We start from the raw sequence: 22960 nt of genomic DNA on the forward strand, positions 1-22960 counted from the left end.
TTCCGAACATGTGAATAGCTTCTATCATTTCACAGTTGTTATAAATAACAACTGTGAAATGTTTGAGCAATAATGAACAAAGAAAGCAAGTGCGTGAAAGATGTAAAGAATTGTTAACGTATTGAAGCACTCACAAAGAGCATGCGATAATTGCATTTTTAAGAAACAGCAGTACCTATTACAAATAACTGTATTGCTTAAATATTAAGTTATTAATGGAATGGATTGTATAATAGTGTGCATAAATAAGTCTATGGTATTTGAAACGTTCCCTGTAAGGGAGGGGGGGGAACGGGTATTATTCAACCGTGGTAAGAACTTTATTAGTCTTGTAAGCTTAGGCAAATCGTATAACTATTCAGTGTCTATGCAGATCGTAGCAAAGCCTGAACTGGAAAAATCCAATTCATATCCCGTTTAACACACTTGAGAACACACTAATTAAAAGTATTCGTGCTTTATTAATTTATTTAAATTCGGTTTAGCGAAATTGCTCTTCCGGCACTAGGCAAAAATACATAAACTACAGACGATGAGACCTTCACTGAATTCAGTCAGCACTTTCAACTTTAGAACGCTGTCAAGGTCGGCAAGCTGTCACTTTTTTTATATATACCGGAAGACACGTGACGTCAAACACAAAACAAACAAGCAAAAAAACACAGTTGGCAAATGTTGTTGAATTTTTTAAAACAAATAAAGCAAAGCTTATTGAGGACTAAGTTGGTTTCATCCTTCTGTAACTGTACCCTACGATGAAAATAGGAATAGTATATATATATATATATATTTCAAAAAAAAAAAAAAAGAAAAAAGAACACTTGTACATAATAATGACATGTTCATTTGTCATTAATGTGCAGTATATAAAGATACACATTTCTTTTTCTTCTTCTTAAGTAGCTTCTCCAGTTTGTAGGTTACCAATCATGGTGCGTCAAACTGCACATTTATTATTTCTAAAAATCGGGACTAATTTCTTTTTGTATTAACCCAACAGAATATATTGCAAAGCCTACCGTACATAAACAAATAGTTAAGAAAAAAGAAACTTGTGATGCGTTTCTTGAACAGCTTGAAGTCGTAGTTTGCAGAACAATGTGAGGAAAACTATTCCAGAGGACAGATTCGTATAGATCTGAAGCTGGACTATGGATGTTAACCAGCTGCTGCTCGTGTTGTCATATGCTGAGGGGGAAAATAGAGGAATGACTGAAACCTACACAGTAGAATTGCGACCATGAAACCTATTAAAAAAAAAAAGCAGGTGATTTATGAGTAACTACTGGCTGTTTTAAGAGGGTTAGCTATTAACTAGGACAGCACCAAGATCGTGGAGAGGTTCCTGGTGCATCAACCCAAATGAGATAACAATTTTCTAAAAACAGATTGGGATTTGCAAAGGATTAATAGCTGTACAAGTGAGGCGAGCTTAAGTGAAAAAGGACACCGAATGTTTCGAGAGTCAAGGACGTTTTTATCAAATGTTTTTATTTATACTTTAGTTCTATAGTTCCATGAGAGAAATTCGGTCTTTTCTTGATAAATTCGTAATGTGAAAGGTGAAGTGGAATCTTCCTTGAGAGAAATAAGAGATGAAGTTGCGTTTGGTGGGGGCTGAAGTTTATTAGGTTGTCCTCACTTCAACAGAAAATGGCAAAGAGATCAATGTTTAATGCATTGGTTATGAAAGATCTCGAAGATCGGAATGTTTCAGCACTATGAGGTTGGTAAATGAAGAGGAAGAACGGAGTGTACCGCCATTAGCAAAAACTATGGAGATAGGTTAAGATCACTTCATGTGGCAAAGGAAGAAGTGCATGTACCAAAGTCAGAGCCCAAAAGTAAGTGCTGAAGAAATCTAATCTATTCAAATGAACAGTCAGAGAGGGAACTGGAAATTCAGCTGCAAAGGATATATTGATATATAAGATGACACTTTAATAAACAGTCTTTCTTTCTATCTCAATGGCAGACCAGATCCAAGGGCAACTAAACGAGTTTCTCCAAAACTTTTCTATTGCTCAAATTACTGCTTTGGAGTTTCATTTTGTGCTAAACTATTTTGCACTTTTATTTTGTACTAAAATTTGTCTGCCTAGTTGGCCGAGTGGTTTAATGTATCCGATCACTCTCCCAACCAACAGGCTATGGGTTCGAATCCCGCGTCGGTAGGGATGTATGTGATTGTTTTTAGGGAGTAGATGAATTTCATCTACTCCCGATGTGAGACCATCGCCCTGCTTGTTGAAGGCCTGAAGTGGTTGAAAAAGTTTCGTGTTTGGTCTTTATACCAGAGTTTACACACACACACACTGCTTGGAAAGAAATCAACGGACTTCATGGTGTCAGCAACAACAAGCCATGGCACCCACCTTAATAAGATGTAGTAATTTCTTTCGATACGATGACCTGCAGCAATCCTACGGGCATACTTTCCACAAGCGTACGATAGCGATCAATGGGAATTTTAGGCCATTCTTCCTGTAGGCATGTAATGAGGTCGTGGACTGTTGTGAGGCGGCCGTCCTTTTACTTCACCCGACGCTCCAGTTCATCCCACGGATGTTCAATAGGGTTGAGGTCAGGGCTCTTTGTAGGCCAATCAGCTGTAGTAAATACTTGAGAAAAAAAAAATATATATATATATTGAAGATACCAAGTAATTTTATATAAACTTGGTTTTTAATCCTATCTCCCAAGTAAGCAAACAGACAAGTAAGTCAAGTTTGCGCCTGCACGTAGTACAAGTCTGATGCAACTCGTGGTAAAGGTGGATTAATCAGACATCTCCGCAAGGGGATGTGCTTTACAATAAGGGAAAAATACTAAGGAAAGGGATCAGAGCTTAATCCACCTTTACCACGAGTTGCATCAGACCTGTACTACGTGCAGGCGCCAAAGTAGACCCCAAACCTTACATTTTGGGAGGTTTGGGGTCTACTACTCCCATGGTGACCCACTTCATATTGGGAGAGTGTATCTATACTTGGGTGAATGAATGCATGAAGGTGGAAGACAATCACAAACATCCATGCCTACGCGGGATTCGAACCCGCAGCCTCCATATATAACGAGACGAGAGACATTATATATACGCTAGAGGGGGCTCCAACCCCCTGGCGCCTACGGCGCTCAACCCCTCCCCCCCCCGAGTTCCGGGCTGGTAACCCGGTAAGACAAAAAAGTGACATAAAAACGTTTCAAATTTCGGCTTATCTTTTTATATACAGTAATCCAAACGTCTCGTTAAAATATATATTTTTTAACGAGACGTAGAAATGCGTACACAACGTGAATACTATAAGTTCATCTGTAAGCCATTAATATATATGCTGTGTTTATTACGAAGTTTATCACTTAGGAAAACTTATTCTTCCATATTTAAATGCACTCGATTCTCGTATCATGTTTTTTTTTTTATTCATATTTCAGCCTCGTGTAGCAATTTTTTTAAATGCATGTTTCAGTATTTTAAGTTAATTTTCATCTAATTAAATTTATATTTTAAATTAAATTAATGTGTGTGTGTGTGTGTGTGTAAATTACCGTAATTCTATTGTGACTAGCTAGACGTCCCCGGTTTTATAATAATCTGTCTCATTACCTCTTCAATATGGAAAACGTCCCACTTTCCAACTTCTGTTCCACTTTTACGCATAAAAATAGAACACAATACAGCATACAGGCAGCAAAAGTGTGTTATTGTTTTATTTTATATTGCTATATGATTTTATTATTATTATTATTATTTCGCATTTTTAGATGAATTACTCGGCCTTTGATTAGTATGGCTGTGGAACATGTAACGAGAAACTGATGAGCTGCATGTTGGTTCTTCCCGTGTTGGATATAGTATGGAGCACACAGGTTTTGTATTTAACAAGAATATTGAGAAATACATTTCTCGGCAAGTGGAGCATGCATTTTTCAGTTGCATCCACTTAGTGCATTTCATTGGCCCAATGCAAGATCTCAGGAACCACCGCAATAAGAATTTCGTGGAATGGTAATTACGCCATTATAGTGAAACTGAAACAAACGACTTGAGATATTTTTCCCCCCAACGATAACAGTAGGCCTTATGCCGATATGCTTATTTCTTCCGTTGGTTTTTCATGACTCGTTATATCTGGGCGATTTTGACATGGGTATTTTGTACTATACTCTTTTCTTTGTTGTTGTTCTTGAAAACACTGTGACATCAGAGATATGCAACATCACTTCTCTGACGTCAGTCACATGTTTGTTCTTGTAATAGCCCCAACGTTCCAATTTCGAAATTTTAATATATTTACTGTATAAGAATATTAAAACTTATACTGATATTCATCAGTATAAGTTTTAATATTCTGAAAATCTATTTCTGACTGAAATGGATATTTAAATGAGCTATGTTTCGACTTATCATTAAGCTAAACCGTTGATAATTTTTCTACAAAAAGTAACAATCTGGTTTATGATTTATTGAAAAAAAAAGTATTCAATGAAATTATGTATTGTTCTACGCTGGCTGGAAGGAGAGTCGACTGATTAGTTCGCTCATGCAAACTTGCACATAAATGTAGTTATCAGGGAAGTTGTAGATAATGTCTTGCCTTTAAAAGAATACTATTTTTTTTTTTTTTTTTTTTGAAGATAACAGATTATAAATTTAGAACCTGAGGTTCCAAAACAATCTCAGAAAATTATAGCAGTTGATATTCAAAGTTGCTTATATACCCACATCGACCCATAAAACGCAAGCCATTCATATACGTATAGGGAACATGTGGGGAGAGGGGAGAGCGAAGACAACAAAATAATATAAAAAATTTAAATACAATAATACAATTACTAATTACGGTATTAAATTTACAATCAAAGATACGTGTTATTATCTTCCCTTTATGGATAAATTAAGTCATTTTGGGCTACAATATGAGATATTATTATGCAATTGGGAATAAGGAGCAGATCACTATTATCGGCACAAAACGTTTCTCATTCAACTTCGGTTTGAATTCGTTTCTTCTCTCTAAGTTTGATATCGATAAACACGTTCCAATGAAAAATGTAAACACGCATGAGGCCTTTGACCGTATTTGGGCAGTTCTGTTTCTCATTTCAATATGACATTAAGTATTTGCTTTACGTTTTCGTAATAGCGTATAATCCGAATGATAAGTAAAGTGGTGGTCAAACATCGGATGACGAAATTCTTACAAGATTTTGTGCCACAGCGGATTCAAACTTTTATCCTGTTGACTGGAGAGCGAAGATACAATCTACTCAGCGAAAAAGGTCGTCGATAAACACGTTCCAATGAAAAAGGTAAACACGCATGAGGCCTTTGACCGTATTTGGGCAGTTCTGTTTCTCATTTCAATATGACATTAAGTATTTGCTTTACGTTTTCGTAATAGCGTGTAATCCGAATGATAAATAAAGTGGTGGTCAAACACCGGATGGCGAAATTCCTACAAGATTTTGTGCAACGGAGGATTCAAACTTTTATCCTGTTGACTGGAGAGCGAAGATACAATCTACTCAGCGAAAAAGGTCGTGGGAGGTGGTGGTTAGGAAAGCGTATGCCTAGGCTGAAATGAACATATAAAGCCGTAAAGAAGGCTAACCATGCAACTCTCAAACTCCCACGATGAACGAAATGCTTATCTTTGTGAATTACTAATTACTAATAATTACTCTTTTTCCTGAAGCAAAGAAAGACTGTATACGCTGCGATTCTGTAATACAGTTCGGCTTATGACAGCACTTACTGGAAAAAGAAACTTAGAATATTAAAAATACGGTTTTCAAATACAGGAACTTCTCCAGGAGACAAATTAGAACCAACAATGCATCTTTTAAGCAAGCTTCCATAGTTCAATGGGTAGCAATGATGCTCTTCAGCTGAAAAGACATAGTTTCGAATTTTGTGTAGGGTAGGACGGAAGGAATCTTTATAAAGACATTTAAATTCAGATGATCGAGCCAATCTTCTATGGGATTAGTAGGGTTACCTAAAATAATAATAATATAATAATAATAATAAAACTTTTGACAGATATGCAGACGATTCCTTTAGTATATAGGGTGAGAGGGTAACTGTTCTGACATAGCATTACCTTAAAGTATGAGTATCAAACACACACACACACACACACACACACACACACACACACACACACACACACACACACACACACACACACACACACACATACATACATACAGAGTCTTTAAATAAGGAATTCAATATTTCCTTCCGTGAATCGATCATGGACGAAGAAGACATTTGGAAAAAAAAAATAATAAAACTGAACAAAAGGCACCCGAAATTAAAGTTCTAAGTTTTATGAACTTACAAAATTCTCATGAAATACGATATTTGGAGAAGTACAAAAGAAATTGACTATCAACTATAGCCATGACGTTTCAAAGAACTGTGGCTTCGTAAGTGAGGACACGCCATTTTTTGATTACCTCACGTGGCTCTTTCGCGTCAGTGGCTGAAGTTAATCTGAGGGTAATTAAAACGTGGGATTCGTCAATCAACTTCAAAATTAAGATGGAGATATTCAGATAAGTGGAGAAATTTGATAATAAATTCCAGAAAGAAGTTAAAACCTTTCCGAGTTATTCAAGTGGTCGAAAAATGAAAAACGAAACAACTCACAACTTTGGTTGCAGTGAGTTGTTTCGTTTTTCAACTAAAGCGCCTTAGTTACTAAAGCGCCTTAGCTAAGTAACTAAGGCGCTTTAGTTCCTTCAGCCAGTAGTATATTATCTTTGTTAACTGAGTGTGTTCACAGCTTTGCGGAAGTCTTCTTCTTCCTAACATGGATTTTAGGCCAGGTAGCTTGTTTCGGCCTTCATGTCATCTCTTTCTTCCGATTCTTCTTTTTCCACTTATTTTATATCTGCATAGTATTTTCGGTAGTCTGCTGTTGTCCATTCGATTTTAATGTTCTATCCATTTTTGTTTATACTGTCTTATGTAGTAATTAATTGGTTTTATTTTCAGGGATTGTAAAATTTCTTCATTTGTTTTATGATCTCACTTGGTATATCCAGCTGTTTTTTCTGAGAAATTTCATGCTGTTTGAATTCGTTTTTCATCTTTTCCTTTGGGGAAGTAAATATCCTAATACCGCTATATGAAATCTACTAATTCAGAGAATACAAAACAATTCAAACTCCCGTCTTTCCAATCGAAAGGCAAATGTACATGTTGTTGATAGTACAGGACAGTAATTGTCTTTCAGCATTTTCTATAAAAGTAGTCTTATTATGATAGTGCAGTGTTTAAGATTGGCTATAGTAAGAATGATCGTTGGGAAGAAGTGCTGTTTGGAAGATCCACAGTTCTTATTTCCATCAGTCTGTGTCTGTAATAAGTTTGGTTTCTTCATTAAATCTTATGGTGTAGAACCACAGCAAGCAATACCATATCTGCTATAGACCTCACCTAGAGACCTGGAGATAGTTTTCCTAGTATTTTTGGATAATATATCTTGTGGTTGTGCATATATATTTAATGGGTATGCCACTATATGCCGTAATCAAAGTGCAACCTAATATTTGAGGTTAGACATAACTGCATAACTGTAGGCTGGTAAGATCATTTACGAAAATGTTAACGCATGGTGATAAAATTGATTCTTGTGGAATGTCGAAGGTTCAGTTTTGTTGCTACTTGTTCCTTTTATTTTTGTAATATAAGTTCCACTTTTAAGGAAGTCTTCGAACCAGTTATGTTGTTTCTTTTTGTAGCCAACTGCTTCCAGTTTATTTACGGAAACGGTATGTTTAATTGTATCGAAAGCTTTGGTAAAGCAAAGTAGAGCTACTGCAAAGACAAAGCGTTTTTCAGATCTGAGGTAATTGTGTTCAGACAGATCAATCACAAGATAATGATCACTTTAATTTAACTAAAATTCATATTGTGTTGGACATTATATTGAATATCTCTAGAGCTGTGGATAATTTGTCACTGACAAAATTGTATCCAAAACTTTGCTATTAGTGACAGTGAAGACAGAGGCCTGAAATTATTACTTTCACGGTAATAACTCTACATTTCTGTGTAATGGAATCATCTCTGCAATTTTTAGGTTTAGTGGTATTTTCCATCCATCTGTGGCATTAACAGGCACTTAAGCGTTCATAGCCTTCCAAGTGTCCTTGGACTTCCCAACCGTAATACGAGGATAAGGCGGTTACCCCTATGCCTCTAAGTATTCTTGTCTGTAAATTGTGTGTGTTCTACTGGCCGGTTTGTCTGTTTTGAGGGTCGAAAAACCAAAGTTTCCGGGAGAAAAAAATCCCAGAAAATTAAGTTCTAGAAGCTTAAGAGCGATTAGCAAAAGGACGCAGTAGTTCATTTTTGTATCCTTAAGTCGTATGTGGTAAAATCCAGGGAACGTTTTAAAATGATTTTTTGGGATAGCTGCACCCAAGTCTTATGTTATTTGAGAAAGCCAAGGAGACTTATTTTGTGTCTAAATGTGCACGACGTGAATCAAAGAAAATGAATTTTATAAAAAGAAGTTTCGATTTTGGATAAGAGTGATGAAGTCGTCTCCCGCGATGATGACTGGGCTCCATGACGACGTCACGCAGCCCAGTTAGCAGCAGCAGCAGCAGCAACAACAACAATAACAACAAACACGTTTGAAATTTGCTACAAATATTACGTATAAATTTGGCTTCGTATTTAAAAAAAAAATCACTTTTTTCTCTCGTTAATAAGTATTATATATGGACACTACCTCAAAAAATAAAAGTAGGTTTTATACATAAAGTACTTTTGTAATAGTGAAGAATAAACCATCATTTGGTTGGGACAGTGCCAGGATTTATTCCGAGTATTGCACGTTACAAGAATTTCATTTACGTGCTTCTAGAAACACGACTAATACCTCCTGCATCCAAACCCTTTCCAGGTCCTACACAAACACATCCGCATTCAGTAATGCGATGGCTTGCCGGATGCATTTTTGTTTGCGGGAGAAGGTATTAAGTGATCTTAGTGGTGTTGGAATGTTTTCTCAGATACTTCCGCTCGAAGTCTACTGGTGGTAGGGTCAGAAGCCACGGAATTGGTTCCTTTTTTGAAGATGGCACCAATTTCTAAGAAGCACTCATGAGACAAACGCTCGTGGATGCAAACTATCTGCTGCGGGAAGGAGAATCTCTGTTTCAGGGAAACTTAATGGTTTTCTTTCCGGTACTATTACATTTGATTTGTTATTACTTCGAAAGTAGAATGAAGATACAGGCATTTGTAATCGGTCATGTGTTTATGAATACTCCGTGTATTTGAAATAATACTTAAATATCTGAAATAAATTTTATTTTGTTAACTTTGAAGTAAAATATATTAATAAAATATATTCATGTATTTTATTTATTATTTCATTAATATATTTATTTAGATAAATATATTAATCAAAAGAAGAAATGTTAAGAATCCTATTATGTACTATTCAATTCTTTCCTACAGTTTGCCAGTCGCCCTTATCTCTAAAAAGTGAAATTCAGATATGGCACCGCCATACAGGAATAAAAAATATATATAACATTATTAAAAGAAACACACGTATAAACCACAGTGAAAATTATTTGTAGGATGTCTACAAAGTCAAGAGACTAGTCGCGGGTAGTCCACCCTACGTCATTCGAGTAATCCATTCTACACACCAATCACTCCCAAAAACCTATCCTCGCTCCCTTGCGCAACTTCCAGGAATGACCTCTTTTCTAATCTTTGGAAAAATTTCCCAACATCCATCCGGTAAATATTCCTCAACAGCTCATGCGTCGAGCATAATCCACCCTTCTTCTGGTACCGAATTCTGAAGACACGATCTTATCTATCCCCATAGTTAGCAAGCATTCCACAGTTAAGATAACAAATATGTTACCTGCGGTTTTCTTTTTCAAAGTTTTTTTCATCCCCTCGAAATCCTGGTGGCCAGACCTAATCGGGCTGTGCGGTCAGTTCAGGGCAGTATAATAAGGAACTACTACATCCCTGTCTCTGTCGCTCAATAAATATCACCTGAAAATATCCCCCCCCCCTTTCTTCTTACTATTGCACCTATCATCTGGATAGGTGCATAGTATTCTGATGATGGGTGGGAATTTTCACATTGCAAGGATGTCTTTAAACATCCTTGCAATGTGAAAATTCCCACCCATCATCAGGATACACAGTCTTTCACTTGTGGATCCTAAACCTTACGCTCAACTACATTAACGTGACACGCTACTACAACCCCGAAATGTCAGCTACCGAATGTCGCACCAATTTAACAGACGTGAGAAGCTTAAGGAGCTTCCTCAACCATAGCCAAGTTAGCCGGTTTTGGGCATGGACAGCAGGATCCCCCCCCCCTCCCCCAGTTTATCTGGGGTTTTTCATCCCGCAAGCAGACAAACCGGTCTTAAGAGCACACACGGATTACAGTCAGGAATACTACCCTTAGGGGACAAGGAGTGACGAACCGGCCGCATTAATTTCGCCGTGAACCCTTCATTAGGGGACTTTACTCGTCCTAAAGGGATGGATGACATCAATCAATCAATTTAACAGCAATAAATACTACATAAGTGACCAATACTTAACCGAATTGTAGGGATATATATATATATATATATATATATATATATATATTCTGACATTCATTCCAGCGACTTCGACTTCTTAATCAAATCAGCTAAATGGCAATTCAGAACAGAACAGACAGAGAGAGAGAGCGAGAGAGAGAGAGAGGGAGATAATGCGTCTGTTTCCTAGTTTGATCAGACATTGGCATGTGCCCTGTCAAGTAGCCAACAGATGTTTCCATCTGCACACAGTTTAGATCGCAAGCTGTGAGGAACGAATAAACACAGCCCTTCCCTTTATTACATCGTAGAACAGGATATGTAGAAGTTTCACGTCTCCATCGACGATCCATACGAGTATGTCTTTGCGTAATATCACTACGTATCGATCTAGTCTTTCTTATGACAATATACTGCCCTTCTCGTATTATAAGTAAACTGCGCGTACAATCACCAGCGTTTGCGGTCCTGCGCAACCTCATTCGATTACCAAGTGCTGTTCCATATTTTGAACATGTTATAGACCAGAGGTTTTTGACCTTCTGATTTCTGCGAACCACTAATGAATCATTACTGGAAACTGAGGACTCCTAAGCCAATTCTACGATCTGAACCTTAAAAAAATGCACAAAATATACACAAACAATTCAACGATGAACAAATAAACGAGGTATTTTATTTAATTCACAAACTAAAAAATAGAAAAATTGATGGTCCATCTCAGCCACTAGCTTTAAATATTTTTTTTTATTCCTGCCTGTTGAATTATGAGGTCAGATTCCATATTTCTTAAGTGTTTTCACTTAGTTACAAAGAAAAATAATACTTGCCAAGAAATTATATTCTTGTTTAGCCTTTTATCCAACTGTATGACTAATTGCTTCAGCATCCCGTAAGGCAAAAACATTATGGGATGGGACACTGTCCAGACCGGTTTGGACCTTTATTTGTAACGAAGTCGGGAAATAAAACCCTCTCTCCAACTATATCTGATCTAGAGTATTTTAATAACAAGGTGTGACACTGTCTACTACTTGTAGATGAGAAATATATGACATACATTAATTCAACCTTGATAGTTGCCAAAGTGTCGCTCCTACTGATGAGACCTCAGTAAAGGTCGAAGCTTTGCATAAGTGACCCTCCCTTTATGAATAGCAATTGATACGTCCGAAAGAAAGTGTGCTTTGCATTATGAAATACTAAGGCAATTGATATGAAGTCAATAGCCTCGATATACAAGTAGCATAGTCGTGAAGATACTTCATTCTGAAACTTTGTTTCCTTACACTTACATATATAATTATTCGTTACGCCTAAGAAACTTTTTCACACAAATGAGTGGTAGGAAATGTTATTTAAAACATTCCGTACTTTTTACGTAAATTGTTAATATTCTGGAGAATATGATTTAGGCTGGAAATTTGGGCAAACGAAAATGGCTATCAGCTTAATGTTAGCAAGTAAGAAGTTATGCAAATTGGAGTGATGAGGTTTCCAGCGGCATGTTATATTAGCGGGATTATGCTACAAGAAACTGATGAGACTAGGGATCTTGACTAATAGTGGATAGGAATTTAAAGTGCAAATGCAACTCAGAGATACAAATTGCGATGATGACGCGAACCTTGACATGTAAGATATGGAAGTCATTTTGCCTCTTTATAAGGTCTTGATACGACCATACCTACATTACTGTGCACAGATTTGGTCTCCTGGATTCCAAAGGGATAAAGAAGCTGTGGAAAGGGTGAAAGAAGAGTTACAAAGATTATATCCGGATTATAGGATTAGGTTATGAGGACAGATTGCGAGTATGTGGATTACAGACTCTGGTTAACGGGAGAAAGAGGGGTGATATGATAGAGGTCTATAAACTTTTGAATGGGTGTTATAGGATATCAACTGATGAAATTTTTTATTCTGTGGAAGGTGGGAGTGAATACGGTGGCATCTATGGAAGATAAGTTTGTTCACAGTCAAGAAAGGAACAGAGTTACGTTTTTCTCTCGCAGAGCAGTGAGTGAGAGAAACAGTTTGGCTTTAGGGGTAATAAGTGTATCTAGGGTGAATGAATTTAAGAGAAGTATGACAGTTAGTTTGGGTGATTTATAGTCTCCCTCGACGAGTCCTTGACTCCCCGGAGGTCTCAGACAATAATAATAAATTAATTAATTTAATTATTTTTCTCAATTTTACTAAGAAGTAGGCGTCATAAACCCTCGGGGGAACGGTACGCAGATCACATAAGCGTTGTTCTAAACTACGAAATAACCACTCATAAACGCTTTTCATAATCTCAAATGACGTTGTGCACGTGATTACGCTCTTTTCATCACTCCAAAACATTCACAGCAGTCTCAGAATTGTCGGTATTGATTTACAGCGGTGATCCCATTGCTTGGTTGTGAACTCACGCAGAACAGGTAACTAATATACACATATTAGCTATGTATATAGATGTAACCCTGTATACATATATATGTGTATATACATATACAACTAATATGTATATATCTCCTACATCTCTATAAAAAATATTAGGTAAGATAAGTTTGTTAAGACAAAAACAAAAAGAGAATAAAAATAAAACCTTAAAGTGCAAGATGAATTAAAAACAGAAAGAATAATGTTCCAAAAATCACAACTGGTGATTTATTTCCCTTTCGCACACCTCGGAAATGTCAGCAGCAGGTACATCGATTTCACAACAGGAATAGAAAGAGACAACTTTTCTTGAAGTATTTTCTCGTTCGCTCCCTATATATAACAGGTTCTTAATGGACAGAAGAATCTACCGATGCCAATATTCCCTTATATATGCCTTCCCGAACATCATATAACAATTCTAGCCGACACGTAAAGAACATCATAAAGGAATATTATTATGCGGTGGATGGGCTACAATAAATGCTGAAGCCACGTGCATATTATATTTATCTGCGCGTGTTCACCGGTTGGTTTGCCTCTTATGCGGGAAGAAAAATCCTTAACGACAATCTGACAAGGGGTCAGATTTAGAAAATATTTCTCGTATCACCGAAGGGACAAATCAAAGTCTCTCTAACTAAAAGAAATGCGTTCTTTGCTTACACCAAGATACGTCTATAAGTACAATGATACTCTTACACAATTTTGACCTCATCTCCAAAATTAACTCCTTGTAAACAACAGGGTGTAAAAGTGTGGCTAAAAGTCATCTGCTGCTATTTTCAGATTCCATCAGCTTATCGCCACCATGTCCTGAGTCGACGACAATCCAATTAATCTCCAGGAATTCTTTATTTTATTTTTTTTTGGGGGGGGGGTAGGTTTCCAATTGAATTACAAATAATTCGATCTCATGTCTGGATAGTATTTAAAATAAAAACGAGCGAATTTCATATTAACACATTAACACACTAAATTAGTTCGCTGGATTGGAGATTGGCTGTCTAATAGATATCAGCGAGTAATTTATTTTTAAATTAAAACTATCGTTCAAGAACTCCTAAATGAAATTTTATGTAAACAATCAATAACAGCTGAATAAACAAAATAAACAAACAATTTTCAGAAATAATAGCGTATTCATCGTTTTTGGAGACAGCGTAATGTTCACAGCTGACGTACATCAGTTGGTATCGACGATGTACTCCTGCTGAAGGTCACTTGCAATTTTGCCTTTTGTTTATTAACAGTCGTTGAGCAAAAATCTTAATATCCAGAACGCGCCTGCATTGAATGTTGCGCTGTTTGTTCATTTGCTAACTTGCTTTATTTATAATTGACGCTCATCAATCATGTTTTAATTTAACTGAACAGAAGTTCTTAAGCGAACAAGTTTATATGTATGATTCTGAAAATAAATCCGGCTTTTGTTAAAATCGGACTTCTAACTTCGCTTGCAAATTTAGACTTTCTCAAAATGGATACTTTCCCTCTCGGTGACTGATTGACCAGGATAATACGCCGCTGTTTCCACTCGTTTTTTTGTAAGATTCAGTTGCTTATTCGTTTTAGGACATGTCCAGACTTCTTCATATTTATTCACCTAATTTCAATAATCTAATTTTGTGTGTTATTTGTGGTTTTCTTTCACTGTTCTAAAAGCATGTGTGAATGTTTCATTGTGTATATGTGTGTGTGAACGGAAGCAAAATTCTCTTGCTTCCGCTCACCTATCCCAGCTACTTCCTCCACACTTATTTTCGTTTAAAAGGAGGAATTTGTGGGTTACCGTTTCCGATAGAACATGTCAGACATTGCAACATGGAATATTTCCCCCCCCCCCCTCCTTTTTTAAATTTTTTTTGGGGGACTTAAAATTTTTTGCCACGACGACTTCAGTGAGCACAATTCTAACTGGGACAATTTTACCGATTCGGCTGAAAATGGTATCGAACCATTCGCTATTAGTAATGACTGTCATCAGAATTCCTATCACTTCAGCCCACCTCTCGAACACTTTTATTTCCCCACAGTAAACTTGTCTAAAATATTAATACCACGCACTTCAGTGTAATGTTCGCTCCATTTCTTATACTATGATGTTATTCAGCCTATTTATTGAAACTTATTAAAAGTTTCGGATGTAATAAATAAAATATATGGATTAAAAGGAAAGAGAAAATTGAAGTTTTATTTACAAATTATTTATGAAATTTAATTGGGAAAAAACCCCAAATATTTCAATTTTTTAAATTATAATATTAATTAAATGTTGAAATAAACTTGTTAACTAAACAAGAAATTTTAATAATCCTAGCAGTATTTCTATCGATCTCTTCAGAAACTAAAATTTAGACCTGCTATTATTCATCACGCGTATGAATATGTAATAGGACATGTTTATTCGCTACTGCTTATAAAGGGAAGCCAGACTTCCCTTTATAAGCAGTAGCCATATTGTGGCTATTCTTTCATTCCCATAATGAATATATCGACCTTCGCAGAGATATCACATCCTTATGGCCAGTCCTGTGATCATTTATAATACGCAAAGTAAGCTTTAGTAGACGGCCTTGTGTGATACCGAAATGTTTCAGAATAAAATAAACACTCAACGGAACGCCTTGTGTCTTGAAGAACTGTGGCCGGAAATTGCCGAATATGTTTATAACTGATCTCGGTGAAAAGGCAAGACTTCCCTTTTTGTTTTCTAAGCTCACAACCTTTCTTTCCTTCAACTGCATGTCAGTATTGAACGTGAAAATTACTCTTTTCTTTTCTTTTCATTTCCATTCACGTTGTATCATTAATCACTGACCCAATGACACAGTCCTTAACCATATGAACAAGTTACTTGAGTGATGCAATATCCGCTACAAAAACAAACGACTTTTTAAGGAAGAATGAAAGAAAGTTTTAAATAAGCAAAACAGTGCGTTCAGGTCAATATTGTTCCTCCAACTTTCTTTCTACTTCTTCGCCAGACATGAAAGTATGTGTATTGCCTCATACGTTGAACTAAACCCAAACAACTTGCTTCGTGCCATCAGAGCAAAACAGAAATTAGTGCTTGGTCCTAAGTGATCACACAGACAGAGTAAACAGAAAGTTGATGCTATTAATTGCTGCTATTTGGATACAGCAAAAAGCAACACGTTATTCATTCATCATGCAAAAGTCCGAATATTATTTGCCGATAATCATAAAAAAGATGTATTTCATGGTCTTCTTGATAAATGATAACATTCATTAATAAAAAATAAAAATATCTAATCGAGAACCAGTTATTTTTGGTATATGCACTAGACATAATTTCGTTTAGCCTAATTTTTACCATTAAGATAGTCTATTTGTAACAACTAAATTATAATAGCAATCTTTAATAGCAAATTTCATTAAATTCCATTGTGAACTTCTCCATTGTGATCAACATGAATGTTCCTAATATAGTTCTATAAGTTTCATAAGAAAATCAAGTTGAAAACTTCGGTTGCCTGCTTTTTATAAGCAAAAAAAAATCTTAACAACGAAACTGTAAACAAAATAATAAACCTACCACTAAATACAAACAAACAGTTGCAGTACATAGTTTTGTATTTTCATAAACAAAATACATAATCTTGATAACAAACTGTAGACGGAATAATAATAAACATTAGTAATAAACATAAAACGTTATTTGTATCGTTATTATTATTAAAAAAAACCTCCATAAAGTCAGAATCATCGTCAGAGGTCCCACTGTTACACACACAGTTTATCATAGCGCGCCTTAAATATATTCACTGTAACTGCGCTCACCACACTCTCGGGAAATGCATTCCAATTACTTACTACTCTCCATGCAAAAAACAACCTGCTTCTCATCCCCTTAATCACACCCTCCTTATACAGCTTTCAAGGATGACCTCTTGTTCTCTTACTATCAGTGGTGGCCCGTACATATGCACTGCGACACTGCAGCACCCCCATGGAAAAAACGAAAAATTTAAATTTTGTTTGCGTTTATAAATAATAACAATGCTTACAACATTATATAAATGCAGTACAACATGGTAAAGGTTGCAGCTTATGTTTTGACATTGACTGAATAGTTAATAATTGGAATTGTTCGATTAACGCTTTAGATTACGAAACAAATGCACTGCGATCTAACGCCGATATTCGTTTGTTCTTGTCATTGCACGTTACGTCATTCCCACACTGCCCAAACGGCAGTGTATTTTTAGTATCCTTACGCAAGTTATTTCTGTGAGATATGAAACGTTTATTATTGGTGCATGTGCGTGGTGAACTATTTTTTTTGTAAATCTTATTTTATTTTGTTTAAATAACATATAATTATTTATTTATTATAGATACAAGGCTGAATTATGATGAGTGTCACTGTTGAAAATATGAAAAGAATTATATTTTTTCAATTATCGTTACACGAAACAAATGCACTGCGATCTAACGCCGATATTCGTTTGCAGTTGTCATTGCTACTGATACGAAACTTTTATAATTGGTGTTTGTTCGTGGTAAGGATGGAATATTTTTAATAAAGCAATTGTTAATATGTAAATTTATTTATTAATAAATTCGTTACTGATTAGAATTTTTTTTTTTTTTTTGTATATGCAGCATCCCCACTTAAAATTTTCACTGGCCGCCACTGCTTCCTATCTTCACCCATTCTGTGCAAAACCTCCCCGACATTAATCTGCTAATAACCTCTTAACAGCTTATTTGTCTCGATCATATCTCTCTTTCCTCCTTCTATCCACCAATTTCTGCAAATTGCATTTTGTCAATCTGTCTTCTTACTCAACTTCCAGAGACCACAAACCACCTTAGTCAATCGTCTCTAGATCTACCTTTTCCAATACATCCTCATCTTTTGGAAAGCCAGGAGACCAAATCTGTGCACAATAATCCATATGTGGTCTGATCTTATGCAAATGCAAATCTTATTTGATCCTATGATCTTATACATAATGCAAATCACATCTCTGCAAGGTGGAAGTAATGGAGAAGTCATATTTCCATATACCAGTTGCCAAAAGGTGTCACACCTTATTATTAAAATTCTCTGGATTAGAGATAAGATAATTATATATTTATTTGGTTTCATCTCTAATATTTGGTTCTTATCTCTAATCCAGAGAATTTTAATAATAAGGTGTGACACCTTTTGGCAACTGGTATATGGAAATATGACTTCTCCATTACTTCCACCTTAGTATCGCCACCTCTGGGTCCCACTGATGAGTCCTCAATAAAGGTCGAAACCAGCCTGGGTAGTGACCCTTCCCTTAATGCATAGTATTATACATGTCCGCAAGGAGATATGCTTTGCATTATGGGATACTAAGGCAAGTGATGAGAAGTTACAGCACCTTTGCCACGAGTTGCCCCAGTCCTGAAAATATTTCAAGTGCAAACTTTGTTTGCTTACACTTGGATAAAGGATTAAACTAAATATATAATTGGTAGCATAGCCAAGTGAAAAAACTTCCATCAACTTATCTCTAATCCTAACTTCTACAAGTCAGTGCCCTCCACATCATTCCCATTATCCGCTATGCTGTCCTCATAATTTTAGCAACATGTCCCTGAAATTTTTGGTCGTTGTCCACAATCACTCCCAGGTCTCTCATCTTCTCTACCTTTCAAGATATTTCCGCCGATTGTGTACTCAACATCCCATCTCTGTTTCCCAAATTTCACTTTACAACATTGAATTGATATCCCCCACTCATTTACCTATTCATCCAGTGTATTCAAGTCTTCTTGTAAAGCCATAGCATCTGCTCTACTCCTGGTAGCTCTCCCCAGCTTTGCATTATCTGCAAACAACTACATATCACCATTCAGACCTCTCCCAATATCATTCACATACAAATTAAACAGCAAAACAGACCCAATAATACACTAATAGTAACTTCTGGGATATCGCTCCTCCATAGATAATAATTTTATTAATTTAAAAATAAATAAAATATAAAATAAAATAAATAAATTAATTAAATTTTAAATTTAAAATTAAAAATAAAATAAATTATTAAGTGTATATATACCGGGTGATTATAAAATAACGTCAAGTGTTCAGAGCCTCTAGCGAGTAATGTATTGGACGAAACACACAAATATTCGGTAGACGTACACAGTGGAACATAGGGATTCGATTTAACGAAAAAAAATAGTACCAAAAGTCGCCAAGAGGGGAAATTTTGGCGCTGTTTACCGAGTAAAATGCATTAATTTGCATTATCGCGTTTCTTGTGAGCGATCATGCAATAAAAGGAAAGCCTGTGAGATTTCTTATCATTTGTAGACGAACTTCTTTTCGATGCCTCTTAACTTACGTGAGCGTGCTTTGTTAGTCAAACTATTATCAGCTGAACAATAATGCCAGTGCTTGTCTTCGTGATTTTCGGCGTATGAAAAATTTACGAAAAGGGCCGATTAGCGTAACAAACTTACGAAAACTGATTCGGCGATTTGAAACTACTGGAACTCTAGCAGTGCAGGTAGGCAAGGGACGCAAACCAATCAATCACCAACAAGTTGAACAAGTTGCAACTGCTATTGTGGAACAGGAGATGACGAATGTGCAGAGTACCAGCAGTACACGAGCAATATCCTGGCAAACGGATATCGCATACACAACAGTGTGGAAAATCCTACATCAGATGTTGAAGTTTTACCATTATAAAATCAGTCATGTTCAAGAATTGCGCCCTGGTGATGCGACCACACGAATCGACTTATCTTTGAGATTCTTAGCGCGCATGGAAGTGGACGATGCATGGCCGTGGCAGATTTTATGGAGTGATGAAGCGCACTTATTTGAACGGCGATATTAACACATGCAACTGTCGCATTTGGGCTGCAACTAATCCGCACATGTGTCTGCAGATGCCAATCCACTCGCCCAAAGTCACAGTGTGATGCGGATTTACGGCATATTTTATCATCGGTCCATACTTTTACGAGGAAAATCGCCAAAATGGACCAGTGACCTGTTCCATCAATGCTAACAGGTATGCCAATATGCTACAGAACTTTGTGGTTCCACAACTGCAGCAAAGAGGATGTCTCGATTCGACCATCTTCATGCAGGATGGAACACCACCCCACATCGGTTTTGCGACAACATTTCTCTGATAGAAGAATCATTAGTCGTGCATTTCCCACGCCATGGCTACCAAGATCGCCTGATCTCAATCCTTGTGACTTTTGGCTGTGGGGATTTCTTAAAAGCATTGTGTATCAAGGACATGTACTCGATATTCCAACTTTGAAAGATCGAATAACGTTACACCTGAGACAAATCAATTCCGATATGTTGCGAGCCACTGTGGAAAATGTCGTGCACCGTATGCAGTTCCTGGAACATCAGAATGGTGGTCATATTGAACCTCATTTGTAATTAACAATAAACGTCATGAAATTGATGTGTGCTGTCTCTCTTTTGCCGTTTAGTCATTCATTAGTCACACCTACTAAAATTATTTGGCAGCGCCAAAATTTCCCCTGTTGGCGACTTTTGGTACTTTTTTTTTCGTTAAACCGAATCCCCATATTCCACTGTGTACGTCTACCGAATATTGGTGTGTTTCGTCCGATACATTACTCGCTAGAGGGCTCTTGAAGTTATTTTATAATCACCCGGTATATATAGAGGAGCTAGGAATATATTAACGAGAGAGAGAAAATTAATATATATTAATTTGTTAAATCATATAATGCATTAATTGTGATCAATTATGATATACAGTATACGTAATTAACATCCGAGGAAATTCAAAATCTTCTGTTTACAGTGTTTTAATTTTAGTATATTTTTATTTTAATGGTGTAATATGAATAATACGAATACATTTATTATTAATATAGATTAGTTGAGCTTAATATATTATGATGAGACTTTCCAAATTACAGCAAACTACAAATTACAATTTTAAAACTTCGTAATGTAAGGAATTAGCAGGCAAAAAGCTCCTCTATAGCAGGTTGGAAGGACGACGGAACACGACACCCTTCGATTAAAAATGACCTGAATTAGTAGATATCATATTGAAATATGTAGTAGTTTTTTTTTTTTTTTCTTTATCTGCAAACTTGGGTTTTTCATCCCGCATACGGGAAATGTGGTGGATGGTAGTTGTGAAGATGGTGTAATATAGACGGTTGATCGAGAAGTGTTGTGTGATGTAGATCGTGATCGGTTCTCGGATTCCATGGAGATGTCATGTAATGATAATTATAGAAAACTGCTATGCTCCTACCCTCGAGCCTTAAAAAAATATAATTAATCACGAATTTGTAAAGAAAATAATGCAATAGAAACGTACTTTGATATCTACCTACAATGGGGATGATTCTGTCGAACTTATTATATTCTAAACGATTTATTCGAACTTATTATTTACTAGGAGATTGGAGGCAACATGAAAAGTCATAACGATAAGTTATAAATAAAACCAAAAGTTAACATTAAAAAAACAAGGGTTGGTTAAATAAAATAGATACGTAACATATATTCGTAACAGAAGTGGATTAAATGAAATACATACGTAATATAAAGGACCAAATAATATTAAAACATTGAACATACTCAGAATATCAACTTGAAAATAATGATCGAGATTTACATTTTATTACCTTAAACTTACTAATCTTTATTCAAATAAACTGATTTGCAACAGTATTGCCAATCAGATAAATTCAAAATAAAATTATTACATTTTTGTAAGTTGTTATAATTTTGGAGAAAACAATTGATATTTTAATTATAATTAAAATAGTTTGACCAAGTATTAATCAAAATTAATTATTAAAAGAGAGTCCTCAGAAATAGTTTTCGCACGGAGGTAAACCGAGATCTATAGCTGTTGTTCATAAACAACTAATTTGGTACACTTCGTGCTATTTTAAGGGAAATGGGGATCAAGGTATAGTGTGATCTTCCCTTAAGTGGTTGATACAATAAGCATACTACGTAACACGTGCTTACTATACTGTACCTGATTATTTAATATTTAGTACCATGGGTTCCAGTTTTTTTTTTTTTTTTTTTTTTTTTTGGCACTGCCATACACGGATAACATGTAATGGTTTCATAACAATAATAGTTTCATTTTTAGCAGCTCTCTCTTCGAATTTCTTCAAAATTATTTTGACATGAAAAAAAAAAAAATAGGCAGTATATTTTATCGTTTTTAACAATAAAAACGTTCTTGCATTTTAAAATGTTCTTGCGACTTAAAAATCTTGATGTATTGCGAAATTGCTTTCAACTATATGTTCGTGGCGCATCCTTGTTTTCGGTTGCATTATTTATATTCACGGACGTAACATTCTTGTAATATAAATTGTCTTGCAAACAAGAGCCGATATGATCGAATAAGGCCTTACGCTGAATCGGAGATTAACATCGGCTCTTAATAATGTACTCGTACATTAGGAGTACAATTCGAAGTGGCTGCCTTCCACAGACAAATACTTCGTCCTAGTTTTTATCATAATACAATGTGTCATGATAAAAAGTAGCAGACATTCAAATAAAGTTAACTCCGGAGAAAAAATATAAAAAAGAATTTATGATAACAGAAAGTAGTTTACTCACATGATGACTTTGCATAATATAACATCATATTATGTTCAGATCTAAAGCGCATACAATACACAAAAAAAAGGGAAGGGAATATATTACATATGAATTATATGTGAACGTTTGTTGAGAAATATCACTAACGCACTTCTATGCGCTTGTTCAGTTTCAGGTTTTAATTTACTTCTGCCCACACTTCGTTGTTCTAATAAATACTTGGCTTCCGTCCAAGACAAATGATTCACAAAACCCGATTACGTACGACTGTTTGTGGAATAGATAATGAATCATGGCAAATTTCTGTTATCACTTCTATATTCCACTTTGGAACCAAAA

The 22960-nt window shown here is 35.8% G+C and overlaps 1 protein-coding gene across 1 annotated transcript in view; it reads right to left on the reverse strand.

Annotated features, from left to right (window-relative positions):
• LOC150094566 (inositol hexakisphosphate kinase 3-like) overlaps positions 1–22754 on the reverse strand; it is a 73830-nt gene extending 51076 nt beyond the window's left edge. Inside the window, exon 1 of the mRNA XM_090411855.1 lies at positions 22640–22754. The gene's annotated coding sequence lies outside the window, so the exon portion shown is untranslated. The remainder of the gene's footprint in view (positions 1–22639) is intronic.
• Between the last annotated feature and the right edge of the window lie 206 nt (positions 22755–22960).

This window comes from Typopeltis vanoorti, chromosome 22, assembly GCF_054136105.1.
Source record: "Typopeltis vanoorti isolate ZY-2024b chromosome 22, IOZ_Tvanoo_1.0, whole genome shotgun sequence".
NCBI classification, from domain to species: domain Eukaryota; kingdom Metazoa; phylum Arthropoda; class Arachnida; order Uropygi; family Thelyphonidae; genus Typopeltis; species Typopeltis vanoorti.